At 41.7% G+C, this 25,657-nt stretch overlaps 1 long non-coding RNA gene across 1 annotated transcript; it reads left to right on the forward strand.

Moving 5' to 3' along the window:
• The first annotated feature begins 6,736 nt into the window (after positions 1-6,736).
• LOC147359301 (uncharacterized) lies at positions 6,737-9,335 on the forward strand. Its single transcript, XR_015140223.1, has 2 exons — positions 6,737-6,874; positions 8,710-9,335. It is a non-coding gene; the product is annotated as an uncharacterized LOC147359301 (long non-coding RNA).
• The last annotated feature ends 16,322 nt before the right edge of the window (positions 9,336-25,657 follow it).

Genomic DNA, 25,657 nt, shown 5'->3' on the forward strand with positions numbered 1-25,657 from the left:
GCCTGGAAAATCCCATGGATGGAGGAGCCTGGTAGGCTGCAGTCCATTGAGTCACTAGAGTCGGACACGACTGAGCGACTTCCCTTTCACTTTTCACTTTCATGCATTGGAGAAGGAAATGGCAACCCACTCCAGTGTTCTTGCCTGGAGTATCCCAGGGACAGGGGAGCCTGGTGGGCTGCCATCTATGGGGTCGCACAGAGTCAGACACGACTGAAGCGACTTAGCAGCAGCAGCAGCAGCCCTGTCATTAGTAAGAATGTGATTGTGGCACATGAGAAGATTTGTTATAATTGGTTCCCCTTCTTCAGCCTCCATATATTCATGTATTCGCTAACTGTTCAGTTAAACACTTTGCTTACAAGCTCCTTTTCAAAATCAGCTTTCCATCCTAAATAGTGGAATATATAAAGCATAGGAATATATCCGTATAATTCGAGTTGAGGCTTAGAGTCATTCCATAAATCTATATGCTAGATTTGGGGAAATTCCGAGAAAATTGAAAAATTAGATGTGCAATGATACAGACATTTAATTAGCTGTTAATTAGAGAAAACAAAATACCCTAGTCTGTAAAGATTGTTCATTGCTTAAATCCCCAATGTGAAAGGCTGCAGTTTACACGCCAGCCCCTTGCACAGCAGTGGGTGTGAATAATTCTCCCCTCGCTGATGCCCATGGCTCTCCATCTGTCGATACATTACTGTCTGAATTTCGACAGCGAAGGCATATTTTTAAAATCTTGTCTTCCTTTTTGCATTTCACTCTGATTTTCTACAGAAGCAATGTTAATTTCAGCTCAGGCAAACAGTGGTCCCAGCTCATTAGGGATGGGGACACTTCTACAGGTCCTTTTTCTGATCGTCATAAATTACGAGGTAATACTGACAGAGGTGTAGTCAGATCTGTATGACCTAGGAGAGCCAGGGAAAGAATCAAATGGTTTTTAAATGGAATGAAATGCTGGCATCTTGGTTTCCAGGCTTTGAGAGTAAAAAACACAGTGAAAATAATTTAGATCACACACATACATCACTTTCTCTTCAATGAGAGTAGCCAATAATAACCAACATTTTAGTGGAAATTCATAAATACGCAAAGCCAACAAAGAGTTCGGGGTACTGATTTGCAAATAAAGATGAGAGGTACCAAATCTAAAGATGTAGATAGCAATTTAAGTGAAGGAGGAACTGAATGAACCTGAAATAAATTTGGAAACCTCTGGGTTCTAGAAGAGTGTTTTTTAAAACAAGGACATAGAAAATTTTAGCAAGCACACATACATACACACAAATAGAAAGTGAAAAAAGAAATCTGCAATTGAAGAAGGGACAATCTCTTAAGGAAAAGATAATCATGAAAGAATAGTATTTGTTGTACATCCATATTAAAAGCTAAAGCCCAGTCAGGTGTTTTAAGGTTTATTGGAAAGGATGTACAGATACAAAACAATTCTATATACAAAGAATTGGTATTTAATGGACATAGCAGTCTCCCTCTTTGATCTCCTGTCTGTCCAAATCTGTCCAGTTCCTGTCGTCCAACTACACCCCCTGGCCTTACTGATAAACCTGAGCCTTGGAAGGAATTCTGGCACCCTGTGAAGAGCTGCTGTTTAATACTGATTTTTAATGTCAGATTTGTTCCCCGCCCCCCTCCCCCGTTTGTGTTTTGCTTTATTTTTTCCATCCTTAGCGGAAGCTTCCTTTGGCTAAACATGGAAGCGTCTTTAAGGCTCACTCCCACCTAGAAATCTTGATGGAAGAAAAAAGGAAGTGACCCAGAAAGCATCTGATAACAGAGCTCACTACTATAGGTCTCTGCAAAGAGTGATGCTGGAGAATCTCCGTGTTACCTGGCTGCAGAGTGCGATGGAGCAGGTGGAACGTGCCCGTGGAGACCCCCGGGCTCCAGCGGCTTCCGCGGCCAGCACTTCCGTAGAGTGCCGCGCGGGGGCGCTGCGGGGCCACCGCCTCTCCCTACATTTCATGCTGAGCCTGAAACCTAGACGCGCCTACCGGGTATTAAGCCTGGGACGGGGCGAGGACTGGAAGCTGGAGGCCAGATACTGAGAACAACGATCCTGTTCGCTGAATGGAGACTTGGGTACAGGTCAGGTTAATCTTTAAATACCAGGACACTTAAAGACTTGATGCTGGGTGTTAGGGAGGTCCGAGAAGGAGCCTTACTAGAGGCAGTGACCACGCCCTCCTTGGAGAGCAAACTTAATCCTCCCAGGAAAACAAAGCCCTGCAATCTGAGGATATTTTCCCAAGGCAGCTTGCTGATCATATGCCGTTCTTAAGCTTGTCCCAGGAGGGGCTCACTCCCACCCCTGCCCCACCCCACGCTGCCCCACCCCCAAGCAGCTTATGAAAAGAATTCCTTCCAACACCGCCAAGATGCTTTCTGAAAGCAGTTCTGGCAAATATGGTTTCCATTTTCTCTTTACATCCGCAGGGATTTTAGTATCCCGTGCAGTAACCAAGCTCCGGGGAAAATAAAGAAGGCGTATGAACTCAGGGCTGCCTCTTAGGACGTCTGGACTGTACCCTGCTCCCTCCTGCTGCCTTTACTGTGTTGGGCTATGCAGAGCCCATGGATGGGTCAGATCAGATCAGTCGCTCAGTAGTGTCCGACTCCTTGCGATCCCATGAATCGCAGCACGCCAGGCCTCCCTGTCCATCACCAACTCCCCGAGTTCACTCAGACTCATGTGCATTGAGTCAGTGATGCCATCCAGCCATCTCATCCTCTGTCGTCCCCTTCTCCTCTTGCCCCCATCCCTCCCAACATCAGAGTCTTTTCCAATGAGTCAGCTCTTCGCATGAAGTGGCCAAAGTACTGGAGTTTCAGCTTTAGCAACATTCCTTTCAAAGAAATCCCAGGGCTGATCTCCTTCAGAATGGACTGGTTGGATCTCCTTGTAGTCCAAGGGACTCTCAAGAGTCTTCTCCAACACCACAGCTCAAAAGCATCAATTCTTTGGCGCTCAGCTTTCTTCACAGTCCAACTCTCACATCCATACATGACCACAGGAAAAACCATAGCCTTGACTAGATGGACCTTTGTTGGCAAAGTAATGTCTCTGCTTCTGAATATGCTATCTAGGTTGGTCATAACTTTCCTTCCAAGGAGTAAGCACCTTTTAATTTCCTGGCTGCAGTCACCATCTGCAGTGATTTTGGAGCCCAGAAAAATAAAGTCTGACACTGTTTCCACTGTTTCCCCATCTATTTCCCATGAAGTGATGGGACCAGATGCCATGATCTTCGTTTTCTGAATGTTGAGCTTGAAGCCAACTTTTTCACTCTCTACTTTCACCTTCATCAAGAGGCTTTTGAGTTCCTCTTCACTTTCTGCCATAAGGGTGGTGTCATCTGCATATCTGAGGTTATTGATATTTCTCCCAGCAATCTTGATTCCAGCTTGTGTTTCTTCCAGTCCAGTGTTTCTCATGATGTACTCTGCATAGAAGTTAAATAAACAGGGTGACAATATACAGCCTTGACGTACTCCTTTTCCTATTCGGAACCAGTCTGTTGTTCCATGTCCAGTTCTAACTGTTGCTTCCTGACCTACATACAAATTTCTCAAGAGGCAGATCAGGTGGTCTGGTATTCCCATCTCTTGAAGAATTTTCCACAGTTTATCGTGATCCACACAGTCAAAGGCTTTGGCATAGTCAATAAAGCAGAAATAGATGTTTTTCTGGAACTTGTGGAGGAACCTGTTAATTTGAAGTCTGCCCCTCCAGTGGATTTAAAGTGTCAGGGTATGTCCTGGTTCAGTCCAGAGTAGTCTCAGTGTATACCTTTCCTTCAAGATCATGTTTCTGTTTTTGCTGAAGGATTCTGAGAGGCACAGAAATATCTGATAGCATGGCATAAGCTGAAGAACTGATGCTTTCGAAATTGGTGCTGGAGAAGACTTTTGAGAGTTCCCTGGACTGCAGGGAGATCAAACCAGTCAATCCTAAAGGAAATCAACCCTGAAGATTCATTGGAAGGACTGGTGCTGAAGCTGCAATACTTTGGCCACCTGATGCAAAGACCAACTCAGTGAAAAAGACCCTGATTCTAGGAAAGATTGAAGGTGGGAGGAGAAGCGGACGTCAGGATGAGCTGGTTGGATGCCATCACCGACTCAATGGACAAGAGTTTGAGCCAACTCCGGGAGACAGTGAAAGACAGTGAAGTCTGGCCTGCTGCAGTTTATGGGGTCGCAAAGAGTCAGAATCAACTGAGCGACTGAACAACAACAACAATGTATTGTCACAAGACTACAAATCAAACATGTAGATAAAACACTAAGAGGCATGGGCGAGCACAGAAAGAAGCAACCCCTTCGGGCAGGAGGCTCAAGGAAGATCTCTCAAAGGACAGGGGAGCTTGTTGGGACTCCAAGGGGTGAGGAAGGCTTGAGTGGCTGGCATGAATTATGTGGGGCTGAGAACCAGGCAACCTGTCAATCAGTATCTATCCAGGGCTCATTTTGGAGAAGGAACACATTCTAGGGAGTGTCCCTAGTGCTCTGAAGATAGTAAGCTGACCACACTGTTAGATCTTGAGGGCTCGTAGGACAAATAGTTGGAGAGGTTAAGGCCAGTTTGCTGAGTCCCTTGAAGACAAAACAAAAAAAGTTTGAAATTGTCTCTGTGGGCCAGAGTTTCCCACAAGTACGGGTCACACTGGTGTGAGTCGATGAGTTAGAAGCGAGTGGAGGTAGTGACCCACTTCAGGGAGGCTGGATGGGGATGAGGCCTGGACTTGCCAGACCAGGCAGCTTCTTTCTTACTCAGCAGCTTCCTCTGTGTACCCCAGTGTCTGTGGAAATATTATCCTAGTCTGGATTTGCCATGACTTGGAAATGTTTGGCTGTCACTGCCCTATGGACTTGAGTTGCTAAGGACACTGGGACATGTGTGTGATATTTTATGTTGTAATTTTGTTTTCCTCCCCAACTAGATTATAAACCTCTCCAGGAGAAGAACTCTGTCATCTCTGTCCTCTTGTTCCCATTTTGCCACATAGGGAGTAAACGCTCAAGAGGCACATGATAGTTTGAGTAATTGAATATTATGGCTTTAAATAACTAAACCTCACAAATCATCTAAGACTGCTCTGCTTGCTTCTAAGAAGGCTTAGAAATCACAAAATTCTGAGTGGGAGTAACTCTAAGACATGAGTCAGAAAACTGTACTTCAAAGGAACGTGAAAACATTTCTGCTGGTGGTCACATTTAGAGCTGTCAAGAAAGAAAGATCAAAGAGTCTCAAACGGTGAATAGTATAAAGGAATAATTCTCTCAGTTAAGACCTGGGCTTTTGGTCTTGAAGAATCAAGGATGACTCATTTGCATATCAGAAACCTCCTGAGCATAATTCTAGTAACATCTATTTACTAGTCATCAGAATAACAACATTTTCCTCTTTAAATCTTTCTTTACTCTTAGGTGGGGTGGGTCATGAAGTTTCCCTTAAAGGTAAAGGGACATAAACAGCTTGGTTGTCCCTCAAGATGCTAAGCATAGAATTACCCTGCATGTGTGTGTTAAGTTACTTCAGTCGTGTCCAACTTTTTGCAACCCTATGACTGTAGCCCACCAGACTCCTCTGTCCATGGGATTCTCCAGGCAAGAATACTGGAGTGGGTAGCCATGCCCTGCTCCAGGGGATCTTCCTGACCCAGGGATCGAACCTGTGTCATTTACCACTTGTGCCACCTGGGCAACCCCTAGAATTACCATGTGACCCAGTAATTCCATGTGACCCAGTAATTCCATTCCTAGGTATCTACCCAGGAGAAATGAAAATATATGTCCACACAAAAACTATTAATTACATAGAGGCATTATCATAGCCCAAGAGTGTAAACAGCTCAAATGTCCATGAACTAGCAAATGGACAAGTAAAATACACTATTTCCGTGCAATGAAATATAATTTGGCAATTAAAAGGAATTAGTTACTGATCCATTCTACGACTTGAAATCACATTAGTGAGACAAGTCATTCGTAAAGGACCACAAATTGTCATTTCTATAAAAGAAAGTGAAAGTGAAGTCGCTCAGTCTTGTCCGACTCTTTGCGACCTCATGGACTAAAGCCTTCCAGACTCCTCTGTTCATGGGATTTTCCAAGCAAGAATACTGGAGTGGGTTGCCATTTCCTTCTTCAGGAGATCTTCCTGACCCAGGGATTGAACCCAGGTCTTCCACATTGTAGTCAGACGCTTTACAGTCTGAGCCACCAGGGAAGTCTCTAATTTCTTTGAAATGACTAGTCAAATTTATAGACAGCAAGTAGATTGATGACTTCTTAGAGCTGAAGACAGATGGGGGAGATGAAAGTGATTGCTAATGGGTATGGAATTCCTTTCTGAGATGGTAAAAATGTTCTAAAATTAGATTATATTCAACTCTGTGAATATACTAAAAAGCATCCCCCCCCAAAAATAAGATGATGATTGAAAAAAAGATGATGTAATCACAGTGAAACGAGCCCTGCTCAGCTTGGTGGGCAAGGGGCCTTAACCCGAGGACTTGTTTTCCCAGGTTTCTCCAAAGGAAAATCAAAGGGTGGAATAAGGGGCACGTGGAAAGGGCTGACAATGCAACTAAGGTTAAGGAAGAGGAAGATGAAAGGTGATGGTGAGGCTAGTGTGGAAATAAGGTCAGCAGAGCAAGTTAGTGCTCTTGAGGGAAAGAAAGGGCAACAAATCATAACCAGCTTTTTTCTCCTCTCAGGGGATCCTGGTAGGTTTCACATGGAAGTTACCCAGCCGCCCACCTAGAGAGTCGCTCTTCCCTGCATGGTCAACTGCTAGATGGCCACCCTCTTTCCTTTAAAGGCAGATGCAATCTACCTTCCAGGGGTAAGAGAATCCAGTCGTCTGAATTTTTATTTGTATCAATAGTTCTAGGGATTGGAATTGGGGGCACAAACTTGTTCCTGAACAGTAGAGGGTGCTGTGAGCATGTAAAGTTTGGGTTAGAGACTGCATTGCTGAAGGGCACAGGAAGCAGGAAGTTGTTGGGTTAGAGTCTGCATTGCTTTAGACTCTAACGGCAATCAGACTAGAAAAACGTACTTTGGTTTTTGGAACACAATTGCCATATTCTTAAAATAATGATTTGGCATACATGCCACTGTATTACAATAAAACCAAACCCCAACAGCACTGTTAATTCTGAGAAGAACATTTCTTTCATCCAGTAAACATTTATTGAATGCCTTCTATTCACAAGGTATTGAGTATTTTGATACAGCCTAAACCCATAAATTCAGAGAGGGTACCGAGTGCTGCTATTGATGGATTTAAAAAGTGAAAACCATGTTATCTGTATGTACATTCATCACATGAACTCAGAATGCAGTAGAATTCTATTCAAAGATGCAGTATTATCAGGAAACATCTGATACAGAAGGAAGGGAAATTGTTGGCTTTTTAATCTAGTTTCCCTGCCAATTCTACTATGTGAAAGCGTAATGACGGTTAAATTTATTTAGTGCAGGCTGTGCCAGGCGCTGTACTAAATGCTTTACAGCCTTGATAAAAGAGTGTGGTCTGTGGACCAGCAGCATCGCCAGAAACTTGTTAAACATGCAGAATCTCAGGGGCACCCCAGACCTACCGACTCAGAAACTGTGTTTTAGAGAGATTTATATACACATTAAAGTCCCAGAGGCACAAAGAAAAGTCTTTGTATTTTCTTATTTAATCTCCATCATGACATTGGGCTCCTGCTCAGTCGTGTCTGACTCTTTGAGACCCCATGGACTGTAGCCCACCAGGCTCCTCTGTCCATTGGATTTTCCAGGCAAGAATACTGGGTGGGTTGCCATTTTGTACTCCAGGGGATCTTCATGACCCAGGGATTGAACCTGCATCTCTTGAGTCTCCTGCATTGGCAGGTGGAGTCTTTATGACTGAGCCACCTGAGACGCATAGAGGTATATTATTATCTCCATTTTCAAGTGGAAAACTGACAGGAAGAGAAGTGAAGTAATTTACCCAGAGCACAGTTGGGATTTTTTAACTCAGGCAAAATAGCTTCCAGGCTTATATTCTTATCACATTGCCAAACTTTTCTTAATCTTCTGTCCCTCAAATGCATAAAGTGGGCATAACAAACATGTCTACTTATTATCATATTGGTTAAGTAGTCATTGTTAACAAATCTAGTTGAAATCTTTAAAGTAAAAGTACTTTTTATGGTTATACAAAGTAAAGACTTCCCAGATGGCTTATCTGTAAAGAGTCCTCCTGCTAATGCAGGAGACACAAGAGACTAAGGTTCAATCCCTGGATCAGGAGGATCTCTTGGAGGAGGAAATGGCAACCTGTTCCAGTACTCTTCACTGGGAAATCTCATGGACAGAGGAGCCTAGCGGACTACAGTCTATGAGGTCACAAAAGATTTGGACATGACTTAGCAACGAAACAACAGCAATATAAAGTGTAAACCTAAGAACTCTTTTCTTGGGAGTACGTTTTACCACAAGTACCGTTCATAACAGTGTGTTTTTATGTCTGCCTCCCCTGCCTTTAACGCACCAGGCCCACACCTACCCCAGGGCCTATGCACTTGCCGCACATTATTTGCATGCCTAGTTCTCTCACTTCCTCAAATCTCTGTTTAAATAGTACATTCTCTAGAAGCCTTCCTTGACTGTTCTACTCGAAATGACAACTGTCCCTTTTTTAAGGTGATTCAGAAAGAAAAGAAGACTTTGCAAAAACTGAAGCAAAAGAGAAGTTTTCTAAGCAAAGAAGGCCATGCAGAAAGAAGTCAACAGATTAAAGAAGAAAAAGACCCACACACCTCCCATCTTCCTTTGGCTTAGGGCACTAAAACTCTGAAAGCAGGCCACGTACCTTCAGAAGAGTTCTCCCAGGAGAAATAACTTGTCCACCTTGCCACAGTCAGGCTTTCTTTGATTTCTGAGGAGGTCATAGAGAAATGGAGAGCAACAACCCACCTGCTCACTCTGCTTGTCAAGGGTAGATCCAACAAGCTGTGAAGAAACTCTGCGACTCTGATACAGCCAAGGCCAACACACTGCAGAGGGAAGAAGACATCTTAGACTACTCCTACCATGATGCTCTGAGTGTTGCCAACAAAACTGCGGTCATCCAGATGGAACCCAGCACTTTCATTTTAACTGTATTAAGGTTTCCTGTGATCCAAAAGAAAAAATTACAGCTGTGCCCTTTCCCACACCTACACACACTGTTTATTCCCCTTCTCTGCTTTGTTTTTCTCAACAAGCACTTTTTATAACCTATTGTTTTCACAATTTAATGCAAATTCCCATAAGGACAGAGAGTTTTGTTTAGTTCATTAATTGTGCATCCATGCCCACCCCCAGCTCTTAGAAAAGTACCTGGGACAATATCAGTTCAGTTCAGTTCAGTCGCTCAGTCGTGCCCGACTCTTTCAGACCCCATGAATCGCAGCACATCAGGCCTCCCTGTCCATCACAGACTCCCAGAGTTCACTCAGACTCACGTCCATCGAGTCAGTGATGCCATCTAGCCATCTCATCCTCTGTCGTCCCCTTCTCCTCCTGCCCCCAGTCCCTCCCAGCATCAGAGTCTTTTCCAATGAGTCAACTCTTCGCATGAGGTGGCCAAAGTACTGGAGTTTCAGCCTCAGCATCATTCCTTCCAAAGAAATCCCAGGGCTGATCTCCTTCAGAATGGACTGGTTGGATCTCCTTGCAGTCCAAGGGACTCTCAAGAGTCTTCTCCAACACCACAGTTCAAAAGCATCAATTCTTTGGCGCTCAGCCTTCTTCACAGTCCAACTCTCACCTCCATACATGACCACAGGAAAAACCATAGCCTTGACTAGACGGACCTCTGTTGGCAAAGTAATGTCTCTGCTTTTGAATATGCTATCTAGGTTGGTCATAACTTTCCTTCCAAGGAGTAAGCGTCTTTTAATTTCATGGCTGCAGTCACCATCTGTAGTGATTTTGGAGCCCAGAAAAATAAAGTCTGACACTGTTTCCACTGTTTCCCCATCTATTTCCCATGAAATGATGGGACCAGATGCCATGATCTTCGTTTTCTGAATGTTGAGCTTTAAGCCAACTTTTTCACTCTCCTCTTTCACTTTCATCAAGAGGCTTTTGAGTTCCTCTTCCCTTTCTGCCATAAGGGTGGTGTCATCTGCATATCTGAGGTTATTGATATTTCTCCCGGCAATCTTGATTCCAGCTTGTGTTTCTTCTAGTCCAGTGTTTCTCATGATGTACTCTGCATAGAAGTTAAATAAGCAGGGTGACAATATACAGCCTTGACGTACTCCTTTTCCTATTTGGAACCAGTCTGTTGTTCCATGTCCAGTTCTAACTGTTGCTTCCTGACCTACATACAGATTTCTCAAGCGGCAGGTCAGGTGGTCTGATATTCCCATCTGTTTCAGAATTTTCCATAGTTTATTGTGATCCACACAGTCAAAGGCTTTGACATAGTCAATAAAGCAGAAATAGATGTTTTTCTGGAACTCTCTTGCTTTTTCCATGATCCAGCGGATGTTGGCAATTTGATCTCTGGTTCCTCTGCCTTTTCTAAAACCAGCTTAAACATCAGGAAGTTCACGGTTCACATATTGCTGAAGCCTGGCTTGGAGAATTTTGAGCATTATTTTACTAGTGTGTGAGATGAGTGCAATTGTGCAGTAGTTTGAGCATTCTTTGGCATTGCCTTTCTTTGGGATTGGAATGAAAACTGACCTTTTCCAGTCCTGTGGCCACTGCTGAGTTTTCCAAATTTGCTGGCATATTGAGGGCAGCACTTTCACAGCATCATCTTTCAGGATTTGAAATAGTTCAACTGGAATTCCATCACCTCCACTAGCTTTGTTCATAGTGATGCTTTCTAAGGCCCACTTGATTTCACATTCCAGGATGGTTGGCTCTAGGTGAGTGATCACACCATCATGATTATCTAGGTCATAAAGATCTTTTTTGTACAGCTCTTCTGTGTATTCTTGCCATCTCTTCTTAATATCTACTGCTTCTGTTAGGTCCATACCATTTCTGTCCTTTATCGAGCCCATCTTTGCATGAAATGTTCCTTTGGTATCTCTAATTTTCTTGAAGAGATCTCTAGTCTTTCCCATTCTGTTGTTTTCCTCTGTTTCTTTGCATTGATTGCTGAAGAAGGCTTTCTTATCTCTTCTTGCTATTCTTTGGAACTCTGCATTCAGATACTTATATCTTTCCTTTTCTCCTTTGCTTTTTTTTTTTCCCTTTGCTTTTTGCTTCTCTTCTTTTCACAGCTATTTGTAAGGCCTCCCAAGACAGCCATTTTGCTTTTTTGCATTTCTTTTCCATGGGGATGGTCTGGATCCCTGTCTCCTGTACAATGTCATGAACGTCTGTCCATATTTCATCAGGCACTCTATCTATCAGATCTAGGCCCTTAAACCTATTTCTCACTTCCACTGTATAATCATAAGGGATTTGATTTAGGTCATACCTGAATGGTCTAGTGGTTTTCCCTACTTTCTTCAATTTAAGTCTGAATTTGGTAATAAGGAGTTCATGGTCTGAGCCACAGTCAGCTTCTGGTCTTGTTTTTGCTGACTATATAGAGCTTCTCCATCTTTGGCTGCAAAGAATATAATCAATCTGATTTTGGTGTTGACCGTCTGGTGATGTCCATGTGTAGAGTCTTCTCTTGTGTTGTTGGAAGAGGGTGTTTGCTATGACCAGTGCATTTTCTTGGCAAAACTCTACTAGTCTTTGTCCTGCTTCATTCCATATTCCAAGGCCAAATTTGCCTGTTACTCCAGGTGTTTCTTGACTTCCTACTTTTGCATTCCAGTCCCCTATAATGAAAAGGACATCTTTTTTGGGTGTTAGTTCTAAAAGGTCTTGTAGGTCTTCATAGAACCATTCAACTTCAGCTTCTTCAGCATTACTGGTTGGGGCATAGACTTAGATTACTGTGATATTGAATGGTTTGCCTTGGAAACGAACAGAGATCATTCTGTCGTTTTTGAGATTGCATCCAAGTACTGCATTTCGGACTCTTTCGTTGACCATGATGGCTACTCCATTTCTTCTGAGGGATTCCTGCCCACAGTAGTAGATATAATGGTCATCTGAGTTAAATTCACCCATTCCAGTCCATTTCAGTTTGCTGATTCCTAGAATGTCGACAATTCACTCTTGCCATCTCTTGTTTGACCACTTCCAATTTGCCTTGATTCATGGACCTGACATTCCAGGTTCCTATGCAATACTGCTCTTTACAGCATCAGACCTTGCTTCTATCACCAGTCACATCCACAACTGGGTATTGTTTTTGCTTTGGCTCCATCCCTTCATTCTTTCTGGAGTTATTTCTCCACTGATCTCCAGTAGCATATTGGGCACCTACTGACCTGGGGAGTTCCTTTTTCAGTATCCTAACATTGTGCCTTTTCATACTGTTTATGGGGTTCTCAAGGCAAGAATACTAAAGTGGTTTGCCATTCCTTTCTCCAGTGGACCACATTCTATCAGATCTCTCCACCATGACCCGCCCGTCTTGGGTTGCCCCACAGGCATGGCTTAGTTTAACTGAGTTAGTCAAGGTTGTGGTCCGAGTGTGATTAAATTGACTAGTTTTCTGTGAGTATGGTTTCAGTGTGCCTGCCCTCTGATGCCCTCTTGCAACACCTACCATCTTACTTGGGTTTCTCTTACCTTGGGCGTGGGATATCTCTTCCCGGCTGCTCCAGCAAAGTGCAGCCACTGCTCCTTACCTTGGAAGAGGGGACAATATAGGTGCTTTATAATATTTTGGGGGCTTCCCAGGTGGCACTAGTGGTAAAGAACCAGCCTATCAATGCAGGAGACATAAGAAACGTGAATTCAATGCCTGGATCAGGAACATCCCCTGGAGGAGGGCATGGCAACCCACTCCAGCTTTCTTGCCTGGAGTATCCCATAGATAGAGGAGCCTGGCAGTCTACAGTCTATCGGGTCACAAAGAGATGGACATGACTGAAGTGACTTAGCATGCACGCATGTATAATATTTTTGAATGAATGAATAAGTGACAAGTTCCTACCTGATTACAAACTTTTCAAGAAGCTAGATGATACTTTACTCAGTTTTATATCTCAAAATTCTAGCAGTGTTATTTGTAAAATAAATGTTAATTGAAATGGAGTAATTAAGAATGTAGTTACAGAAGTTTAAATTGGACATTTATACTATCAGAATCCCTTTTCCTGTTGTTCAGAAAAGGTCAGATCAAAAATATGGATATTGTACCACAATTTATAAGAGAAGCTCACTCAGCTGTAATAATGATATGTTGTGAACTTCATGACTATAGTTTTGAGAAGTTTATACTTGATAGGCAGTTTTTATTTGATAAATAAAAATCTTAGTAGCTTGTAAATGTATCACTTTTTACTTAATGCTGTTGAGTTACTTCAACAAGGTTCTCTTTATGTCAAAGTTGTAAAAACTATTATTTGATGTAGCAAGGTAACCATCTTAATGAGCAATTAAGCATGCAAAGTCAATGGAACTCATCCATGTATAAAATTTCAACTCCAGTGGTTCAGAAACAGACACATAATTATTTCATGTTTTAAAATGAAATTAAAATTTTAGTCATGTAGAGAGGTCAAAGACATCAAGCCTCACTTTTCATTAAAGTGTCTCATTTGCATTTTAGGTCTTGATGGAGCTTTCAGAATGTTTTATATAATAGTCTTCTCTTCACCCCCTAAGTTTCAAACCAGTAAAGAGTGAGACATCAAAGTCTGGCAGACTGAGATAAAATTATCCATCCCATGATTGGTAAAACTGAATTGAGGATAATAGCTTGAAACTTTGGCCACAATCCAGTCTGTTGCAAGTCTAGATCATATAATGATTTATCTGGAGGAGATTCTGTAAACTCACTTCCTCAGGTACTCCTTTGAGGGTGCTGATATGCTAGAGCACCAGTAGTGGGAGAGAGGAACAGACCTAGGAGGCAAGCTAGGCCTGCAGTGTACTAGGTTTACCAGATGGAAGTGGGAGAAGAGTGTGCCAGAGCACAGGCGCTCTATGGCCATCTGGAAAAATTAAAAACTGAGCCGTGTGAGGCCAAGCCTTCTCCACAATTCACAGGGAAGTCCCCCCATTATCATCTGAGGAAGGTCAAGTGGAAGACAAAGAGACGAACAGATGCTCTCCTCCCATTACAGTTTTTAAAAAGTGAATTTATTAAAATGGAATGTCTGTTAGTATACTATATAAACAGAAAAATGCACAACTCATTAATTGTTCAATAAGTTTTACAAAATAAGCACATCCATGTAGCCAGCACCAAGATTTTAGAAAGAAAAGGACAGTACCCAAGACCTCAGGAGTCTTTCTCATGCCCACTGGTCTGCAAGCAACTTAACTGCACGATAAATCAAAGCTCAAGACTGCTTAAAGGGTTAGAACAAAATTCAGCATACAATAACACAAAATCGTAATGTCTACAAAGCAATAAAAATTACCATTCATGAAATTAAGCAAGAGATATGACACATAGCCAGTACCTAAATCAATGAAAAGAGACTCAGAAATGACAGAAAAATGGAATTATCAGGTTAACCTTTAAAAAGTTTTTGTTATATGTTCAAAAATATAAAGAAAAACATTAACAGAATGATGAAAGAAAAGTATTTTGAAAATGAATTTGTAGACATGAAAAATATAACACATGACTTGAACAGTGTTATTCGATGGACTATCAGAAGATTAAGCACTGAAGAAGAAACAAATTGGTGATGTTAAAGATATAACAATAGAAATCATCCAAAATGAAACAGTGAAAAAGAAACCGAAAAACAACTACGAGAAAACAGAGCCTCAGGGATTCGCGAGGCAATCAGACTGCCTAACACGCAACTGAAGTTTCAGAAAGCTGAGAAAAAAGGGGAAAAGGATATTGTTTGAAGATATAATTGCTGAAAATTTCTAAATATAGTAAAACTGTTTTCTTTGTCTCTATTTCATCTATTTTTGCTCTCAAAGAAAATAATTACAAAGATCAATGAAACTAAAAGCTGGCTCTTTGAAAAGATAAACAGAATTGATAAACCTTTAGCCAAACTCATCAAGAAAAAAAGAAAGAGGACTCAAACCAATAAAATTAGAAATGAAAAAGGAGAAACAGCTGACCCTACAGAAGTACCAAAGATCGTAAGAGACTGTGATGAGCAGCCATATGCCAATAAATTGGACAACCTGGAAGAAATGGACCAATTCTTAGAAGGGTACAATCTCCCTAGAGTGAACCAGGAAGAAATAGAAAACATGAAAAGACCAATCATAAGCACTGAAATTGGACTGTGACAACCCACAGATTGGGAGAAAATATTTGCAAATGATGTGTCTAATAAGGAATTAGTCTTCAAAATTTGCAAGCAGTTCATGACATTTAACAGCATCAAAACAAACAACCCACTCAAAAATGGGCAGAAGACCTAAAAAGACATTTCCCCAAAGAAGACACTATATGCAAATGAAAGATACCCAACATCACTAATTATCAGAGAAATGCAAATCAAAACTACAATGAAATCCCATCTCACACCAGCCAGAGTGGCTATCATCAAAAAATCCACAGACAATGAATTTTACAGAGGATGTGGAGAGAAGGGAGCCCTCCTACACTGTTAGTGGGAATGTAAATTGGTAGAGCCACTATGGAGAACAGTATGGGGTTTCCTTAAAAAACTAAAAATAGAGCTACCATAAAAGCCTGAAGGGCTTCCCTGGTGGCTCAGTGATATAGAATCTGCCTGCAATGTCGGAGCCTCAGGAGACACAAGGATCAATCCCTGGGTCAGGAAGATCCCCTGGAGGAGGGCATGGCAACCCACTCCAGTATTCTTGCCTGGAAAATCGCATGGACAGAGGAGCCTGGCGGGCTACAGTCCATAGCGTCGAAAGAGCAGGACACAACTGAAGCGACTTAGCATGCTTGAGCGTGAGCCTGTGGTCCCACTCCTGGGCACGCAGCCAAAGGATCCAGGCACCCAGTGTTCACTGCAACACGGTTACAACAGCCAAGACTGGAAGCAAGCAAAATGTCCGTGGACAAAGGAATGGATAAAGATGTGGTGCATATATACAATGGACTATTATTCAGCCCTTAAAGGAATGAAATTATGCCATTTACAATAACATGGATGGGCCTAGAGAGTGTCATACTGAGTGAAGTAAGTCAGACAAAGAGAAATATCTATCGTATCACATCCCTTGTATATGGAATCTAAAAGGAAATGATACAAATGAAATTATTTACAAAACATAAAGAGAGTCACAGACTTAGCAAACTTATGGTTGCACAGGGGGAAGGGACAGTTAAGGACTTTGGGAAAGTCATGTACACACTGCTATGTTTAAAATGCATAGCCAACAAGGACCTACTGTATAGCACATGGGATTCTGCCCAATGTTATGTGGCAGCCTGGATGGGAGGGGGCTCTGGGGAAAATGGATACATGCATATATATATGGCTGAGTCCCTTCAAGGTTCCCCTGAAACTAGCACAACATTGTTAATCAGCTATATCTCAATACAAAATAAAAAGTTCAAAAAAAATAAATGAAGGTGCAGTCAAATGCCAAAAAAAAAGAGCAAGAGAGAAATATTTGTAACACAACATATAGATATTTATAATAAAATCTCACAAATTTTAACTTTTATGTAGTTAAATATGCTTGTTTTATCTCTTGTGACTTTGGGCTTTTTTGTCTTCTTTACGGAGGTCTCTATCATCCTAAGGTTATAAATATATTCTCCTAATGGTTCTACACTGTTGGTGAATGTAAGTTGGTGCAGCTACTATGGAAAACTATATGGAGGTTCCTCGGAAAATAAAGATATAATTACCATATATGATCCATCAATCCCAATGCTGGGCATATGTCCAGATAAAACTCTAATTCAAAAACATGCATGCTAGGACTTCCCTGGTGGCCCAGTGGTAAAGATTCCACTCTTCCACTGCAGAAGGTGAAGGTTTGAAGAGGAACTAAAAAGCCTCTTGATGAAAGTGAAAGTGGAGAGTCAAAAAGTTGGCTTAAAGCTCAACATTCAGAAAACAAAAATCATGGCATCTGGTCCCATCACTTCATGGGAAATAGATGGGGAAACAGTGGAAACAGTGTCAGACTTTATTTTTCTGGGCTCCAAAATCACTGCAGATGGTGACTGCAGCCAGGAAATTAAAAGGTGCTTACTCCTTGGAAGGAAAGTTATGACCAACCTAGATAGCATATTCAAAAGCAGAGACATTACTTTGCCAACAAAGGTCCATCTAGTCAAGGCTATGGTTTTTCCAGTTGTCATGTATGGATGTGAGAGTTGGACTGTGAAGAAAGCTGAGTGCCAAAGAATTGATGCTTTTGAACTGTGGTGTTGGAGAAGACTCTTAAGAGTCCCTTGGACTGCAAGGAGATCCAACCAGTCCATTCTGAAGGAGATCAGCCCTGGGATTTCTTTGGAAGGAATGATGCTGAGGCTGAAACTCCAGTACTTTGGCCACCTCATGCGAAGAGTTGACTCATTGGAAAAGACTCTGATGCTGGGAGGGACTGGGGGCAAGAGGAGAAAGGGACGACAGAGGATGAGATGGCTAGATGGCATCACTGACTCGATGGACGTGAGTCTCAGTGAACTCCGGGAGTTGGTGATGGACAGGGAGGCCTGGCGTGCTGCGATTCATGGGGTCGCAAAGAGTCGGACACAACTGAGCAACTGATCTGATCTGATCTGATTGGGAAACTAATATCCCTTATGCCTGCTGCTCATGGCAAAATTAAATTAAAAAGGCAAGTTTGAATAGACACTCCACCAAAGGCAAAATGTGGATCACAAGGTCGTCAACAAGCATATGCAAAGATGTTTAGCGTAGCTAATGTTTGCATGTTGGGGAAAAGCAAATTAAAACTGTAGTGAAATGCCACTGCAGAAGCACTAGATAGCTAAAAAGGTCAATGGAGGATGTGGAGCACCTGGAACCGTCATGCTTTGCAAATAGTACAGACACACTGCAAACACTTTGGCAGTTTCTAATAAAGTTCAACATACACTTACACAGCCCAACAACCTTGCTCTTATGTTTTTGTCCAGGAGAAACGAAAAGTCTTCACAAAGATGTATTCATGAATGTTAGTAGTTTTTTTTTTTAATAATGGCCCCAAACTTTAAATAATCACAGTGTTCATCAACAGATAAATTTTAAAAGTAGTGTAGAATATTCATTCACATTTTCTAAAGAAACTAAGAGGAATATGTTTGTATATAGATATGTGTGTGTGTGTATGTGTGCATGTGTGCATTTATCAGAGGGTTGGTAAATGGGCAGGAAAGAGTAAATAGGTGGACATATTTACCCACCTTTAACACTTTAAAGGAGTAAATAGGTGGACGATTTACCCAAATTTAATACTTTACCATACTCTTCATTCTTTTCTTCCTGTAGGTGGAGTTTATGTACCATGTCAATTCCCCTTGGCCCAAAGAACTTTCAGCATTATTTTTCAGTGTGAATCTGATGACTGTAAAGTCTATCAGTTTGGGTTTGTCTGTAAATGTATTCATTTGCAGTTCTTTTTTCTTAACAGCTTTATTGAGATGTAATTTACATACTACACAATTCACCCGTTTAAAGTGTACAACTTAGTGGCTTTTAGAATATTCACAGAGTTGTTCTCCATAGTAACAATTGATTTTAGAGAGATTTCATTATCCCCAAAGAAATCTTGCATCTCCTAGCCATGACCCCAGTACTGCCATTCCCTCCAGCCCTAAGGTAACTACTAGTCTACTTTTAGTCTCTATAGATTTGTCTGTTCTGGGTATTTCTTGTAAATGGACATATACCATATGTAGTGTGTTTCTTCAGAGCACCCCAGTTCTGGCACCAACTGTTGCAGACTGGGCTCCGGGGAAGCAGATGCTGAGATGAAGATTGGCACACAGCTGTTCATTAGTGGACTTGGGATCCCCCTGCTCCTGGGAGGGCAGCGAAGGAAACCGACCTGGGCTGAGGGAGGAGTGGGACTGTGGTGCCATCACCCAGAGGCCGCAGTCAACCACGTGGGGCACTCTGAAACTGGAATGGCGCCTTCAGTTTCTGGAGTTGGGCTGAGGGGAGGTCAGGCCTTTATACACCCGTGTGCACCAGTCACTGGAATGGACTGTCAAAGGGGAATGGTGGGACAATTCCTAGAGGGGGCTGACAGCTGAGAGCAAGTCAACCAGTCTGGGTAACTCCCAACGACTGAGAATGAAGTCCTTCAGTGCAGAAGGGACATCTGGGTGGTTTATAACAGTATCCACGACACAGGCCGTGTTAGGAATAGTTGTAGAGGAAAGAGTGGTTGTCAGAGTAGAGCTCTCTTTTATGAAGTACTTTTCCTTGGAGGCAAATATGTTTTTGGTGATGTCTTGAGAAGGGCGAGAAGAGGCCAAGAGCCTAGTTGAGGTCTTAAGTAAGCAAATCAAATCTTGGAAGGGTGTCTGGACACAGTCACTGAGACAATGCTGTTGCTGCTGCTAAGTCACTTCAGTCGTTTCCGACTCTGTGCAACCCCATAGACGGCAGGCAGCCCACCAGGCTCCTCTGTCCATGGGATTTTCCAGGCAAGAGTACTGGAGTGGGTTGCCATTTCCTTCTCCAGAGACAATGTTAACCCTTTGCAAATGTCCCCTGTGAAGAGATATTTGAAGAGATATTGCTCTGGCTATAAGCTGAAGCCCAGAAAAACATTTCCACTGTGGGCTGCCATGACTACTTCACATTCAGAGTAAGGCAACTGACCAGTGAAGAGTGGTTATTTATAGCTAATAAGTTTAAAAGGACAGTGGCAAAAAGTGGCCAACTGAATATCGGGGGTGGGGGATGAGGGGTGAAGAATACATTCCCTTTCCTTCCATACAGTTCTTTAAAAACTAAAATAATTTGTCTCCCTTCCGTTCAACTGTTTTCTTCCAAGTATTTTCCCATTCTCTTTTTTCCAGCTTGCTTCTCGGTGTTATTTTTTTTTCTTTCACTCCTAACTTTTCATTTCTTGCATTTTTTTTTCTTCTTTCTCATTTTTTCCTATCTTTTCCCCTTTCCTTTCTGACCTCTTTCAACCTCCTTCCTGGAAGTTATTTTTATTTCCCCACTTGTAATTCATTTTTATACCAGTTCTATTGAGATATAATTCACATACTATGCAATTCACATATTTAAAATGCATATTTCAATGGTTTTTTACTAGGTTCATGAAGTTGTACAACTGTCTCCTCAACCACTTTTAGAATATTTTTATAATTCCCCCCCAAACCCTCTGACCTTGAGCCATTGCTCTCTGATCTGCCTATTTCTCTTAGCCCTAGGCTAAGAGATTTGCATATTATGGACATTTTATGTAAATAGAATCATATAATATGTGGTCTTTTGTGACTGGCTTCTTTCAGTTAACACTTAGTGTAATGTCCTCAAGGCTCATTCACATTGTGGTATTTATCAGAGCTTCTTTTTATGGCCAAATAATATCTTATTATATGGATATACCAATTTTGTTTATCCATTTATCAGTTAATGGATATTTGTGCTGTTTCTTGGCTATTAGAAGTAATGCTGTTATGAACACTCATGAACAAGTATTCGTGTGATTGTATTTTCGTTTCTCTTGGAGTGGGATTGCTGGATCACATGACAGCTCTATGTTACACTTTTTTGGAGGAACTGCTAGGCTGTTTTGCAAAGTGTCTCTACAACTTGACATCCCTACCAGCAGTATACGAGGGCATTGATTTCTCCACATCCTCACAGATACTTATCTGTCTTTTTGCTTATAGCCATCCTAGTGGGTGTGAAATGATATATCATTATGGTTTTTATTTGCATTTCCCAGGTATTAATGACAGTGAGCATCTTTTCATGTGCTTATTCAGTTTGGTTCTGTTGCTCAGTCATGTCCGACTCTTTGCGACCCCATGGACTGCAGCACGCCAGGCTTCCCTGTCCATCACCAACTCCCAGAATCTACTCTAACTCCTGTCCATTGAGTCAGTAATGCCATCCAACCATCTCATCCTCTGTAGTCCCCTTCTCCTCCTGCCTTCTATTTTTCCCAGCATCAGGGGCTTTTCCAGTGAGTCATTTCTTCACATCAGGTGGCCAAAGTACTGGAGTTTCAGCTTCAGCATCAGTCCTTCCAATGAATATTCAGGACTGATTTCCTTTAGAATGGACTGGTTGGGTCTCCTTGCAGTCCAAGGAACTCTTAAGAGTCTTCTCCAACACCACAGTTCAAAAGTATCAGTTCTTCGGTGCTCAGCTTTCTTTATAGTCCAACTCTCACATCCATACATGACTACTGGAAAAACCATAGTCTTGACTAGATGGACCTCTGTTGGCAAAGTAATGTCTCTGCTTTTTAATATGCTGTCTAGGTTGGTCATAACTTTCCTTCCAAGGAGCAAACATCTTTTAATTTCATGGCTGCAGTCACCATCTGTAGTGATTTTGGAGCCAAAAAAATAAAGTCTCTCACTGTTTCCATTGTTTCCCCATCTATTTGCCATGAAGTGATGGGACCATGATCTTAGTTTTCTGAATGTTGAGTTTTAAGCCAACTTTTTCACTCTCCTTTTTCACTTTCATCAAGAGGCTGATGTGCTTATTAGTCATTTTCATATCTTTTATGAGGAAATGTGTTTTCAGTTACTTTAGCCAGTTTTCAACTAGGTTGTTTTTTTTGTGATAGAGTTACAAGAAGTTTTGAAATGTATGTATTCTAGGTACAAATTCCTTATCAGAAATACAATCTGTGAAAATCTTCTCCCATTTTGTGTTTTGTCTTTTCACTTTCTTGATAGTGTCTTTTGAAGCACAAAAATGTTTAGCTTTTAAGAAGTCATAATTATTATTTTTTCTTTTGTTGCTTGTTTTTGGTGTCATATGAGGAACCATTGCCAAATTCAAGGTAATATTTTTCTTCTGTTACAGTTTTAGCTCTTGTGTTTAGCTCTTTGATCTATTTTTAATGAATTTTTGTACACAATGTATAACTTCATTCTTTTGCATGTGGATATCTTCTTGTGTTAACTCCATTTGTTGAAAATGGTACAGAGAAGAACTGAGTCCATGTCTGATCTGTTTCTTTTACTTTAGCATTTGCTTTCCATTGCTTTTGCTCACTAAAATGATGCTGTCCCTACGTAATGGCCTGCCTCAGGGAACCCTGCCCCTCTGCCTGAATATTAAACCAAAGAGCTTTTGTTCAGGACCCTGTCCACCTGTGGATGGTTATAGGAAGGAAGAAATGAACACATCCCTCCCTAAGGTTAGCCATTCCAGGAGATATTTGCAAGATTAATAACCTTTTTACTTTATTTCCTCACCACATGCCCTGTGTTCTATAAAAGAACTTGGCATCCAGACCTTGATAAGATGGCTATTTTGAAACATTAGTCTGCCATCTTCTTAGTCTGTCGTCGTTCCAAATAGAGTCATACTCTTCGCCTCAACATCTCATCTCTGATTCATTGGCCTGTCATGTGGCAAGCAGAGTGAGCTTGGATTCTATAACAAAAAGACTATTTGCCCCTGAATAGTCTTAGTACATTTGTCAAAAAGTCATTTAATGGATTTATTTCTAGACTCTCAATTGTGTTCCTCTGAACAGTCTGTTTATCCCTATGTTACTATCACACTGTCTTAATTATCATTGCTTTGTAGTAAGTTTTGAAATTAGTTAAGTGTGGGTTGTCGAACTTTGTTCTTCTTTTTCAGGATTGTTTCACAATTCATTTTATTTTGAAATATGTTTTTCATGTTCTGAATACCAGGAAATATGTGAAGGGAACAAGATTAGAATGCTCAGTCAGGAGAGAGATTCATGTGAAGAAAAATTAACAATGAATGATGGAGGGAATTCCCTAGTGTTCCGGTGGTTAGTATTCAATGTTTTCACTTCTGGGGACTGGGTTCAATCCCTGGGCAGGAAATTAAGACCTTCCATGACTTGGTTTGTGGCCAAAAAACAAAATAATGTATGATGGATATTATATTGTGGTAGGACAATTATAGATGCAGTACTTATAAAAACATGACAAGGAGTGTTAGCCAAATCTGGTAATTGTGAAAGACTGACTGAGAAGTTAAGGTTCAGACTGAGAGCTAGGGAAGGAATAAGAGATAACCAGAAGAAGAGAAAGTACACTGCAATCTAAGTCATTTCAAGAAATAGCTTTTGTAAATCCTGGGGTTGAGGCACAGCGATAAAAAGAACAAAAGCTTTCAGGATAGCTTTAGTAGAAAGTGCAAGAAGAGAGTGGTAAAATTTGCACCTGGAGAAAAAGGCCTGATTTTTTATCTCAAGGACAAGGAGGAGTCAGTGCGGACTTTGAATGAATGATGGGAGCCTCAGGGGCATGATCATTTTACACGCACAAGAATCCCTCTGGCTGTAGAGGAGACAATGGAAAACCAGTATGGGGGCTTTTGAAATGAAAGATGATGTGACCCAGAGTACGGTGGAGGCAAAAAAAAAAAAAAAAGGTGGAAAGACGGTGAGAAACTTCCAAGGCAGAGTCTAACGGGACTTGGTGATTCCTTAGATATGAGGGATAAGAGAAAGCCAGGAATCAAAGATGGCTCCTAATTTCTTACAATATCAGACTTGTCTATATTTTGAGTAATTTTGTAATTTTGTCTATATTGCAGATATCGAATAAAGGTGAGCCAATTAAAAAAAATTAAATTAAAAGGAGAATGTTTCATTTCTCAAAAATCTCCCAACAAACAAAATTAAGTTGTCTGTAACTTGTGTAGCTTTCCCAGGTGGAACAGTGGTTAAAGAATCTGCTTGGCAATACAGGAAAAGTGGGTTCAATCCCTGGGTCAGGAAGCTCCCCTGGAGGAGGAAATGGCAACCCACTCCAGTATTCTTGCTTGAAAAATCCTACAGACAGAGGAGCCTGGTGGGCTACAGTCCATGAGATTGCCAAGAGTTAGACACGCCTGAGCGACAGAGCACATACTGTCTACATGTGTGAGCTCCGAGTATTCTGTTTTGTTGTTGTTCTTTTGAGATCACTCTGAGCAATGCTTTTTTCTTTTTTAAGCAACCAGGAAATATGAAAACCAAGTGAGAGAGTGTGACTGTGGGAGTTCCATGGCACCAGGAGGTGTGCCTGAAGATAAAAGGACTTCTCTCCATCTACTGTCATCTCCCATCAGGACTGTTCCCCAAGGGTCTCCTAGCTTCTTGCCTTGTCTTTTCCAATCCTACCCTCTACCATTGCAGAGCAACCAGAAAGATTTCTTACGAAGATACATCTCAGCTTCTCACCTCCTTTGCATAAAACTTTTCAGTGGTTTCCTGTTGCTGCGAGGACAAAGTTCAGACCTTTGACACAGGTTTCATGTTTCTGCATAATCTGGCTTTTGTCTGCCTGGCTGGCCTCTGACCACTTCCTCCCTTATTGTCTGTGCTCCAGACACACTGAACTGGCACCTTTCGTTTCTTCAACATGCTGTGCCCTCTGTCTTACCTCTTGGCTCTCTTTTACATCATCTTTCTTTGCCTGCTTCTGTGCCTAATTATCTTCCAGATCTTGCCTTAAGCATCACTTCCTCTGGAAAGGCCCTCTTGATCTGGATTCGAAGTCTCCAGCTTCAAATGCCCAGGCCAGTGGACCTGCTGGGACTCAGCTCTCTTTTGGTCTGTGTTGGTCCAGGAGATTTTGATAAAATCTGATTAAGGCCTCCCAGGTGGCCCTAGTGGTAAAGAACCAACCTGCCAATGCAGGAGATATAAAAAATGCAGGTTCGATGCCTGGAATAGGAAGATCCCTCGGAGTAGCAAATGGCAAACTGCTCCAGTATTCTTACCTTAGAAATCTCATGGACAGAGAAGCCTGGTAGACTATAGTCTATGGGGCTGCAAAGAGTTGGACATGACTGAGCCTGCCTGTGCACGCGTGCGCACCAGCACACATACACACACACACACAGAGGACTGTGTTTTCTTTGAGTACCCCATGAGGACATTGATTCTTCTCAACCACTGGGTGATAATGAGCTGGTGATGCTCTACAGATACCAGTAAGTACCTGCCCTACCATGACTTGATTTTGCTAACAGATAGTCTGAAGATAGAGTTATGTCCCTCTGTGAAGGCTAAGGAGATAAATGGGGAATCAAATCTTACAAGGCTCAACCCATATCCAATCCCCAGAGCTCTACCCAATATTTTTAGCTTGGGCAATTATTAAAGCAGTTGTATCCAAACCTCCCTGTAAACAGCAAAAACAAAGCCTTCTTTGTAAACCATTCCTCCAATCCCTTTCATTGAGTAATGCTACTTTCTGACATTTCTTTTACCATCAACTCCATGCAAAATAGACTCCAAGATAGATAAATGAGGAAACTTGCTACATGAAATTGTAACTGCTTCTTAAAAAGAATGAAAATTCAGACAACAGAGAACAAGAAGAGTTGAACTCTAGTGCTCCTCTCTGGGTGTGATTACCCACCCGGCCAGTTATCTATCTGTCCAGGCTACTCTTACTTCAGGGTAGCGTTATAATCAAAGACCCATCTTTCTGGTTTATTTATTTATTTGCATCATGTGGGATCTTTCACTGCAG

The sequence above is a fragment of the Bos grunniens genome, chromosome 14, assembly GCF_055505025.1.
Source record: "Bos grunniens cultivar Pamir isolate PY7600 chromosome 14, Bosgru_T2T1.0, whole genome shotgun sequence".
Taxonomy (NCBI): domain Eukaryota; kingdom Metazoa; phylum Chordata; class Mammalia; order Artiodactyla; family Bovidae; genus Bos; species Bos grunniens.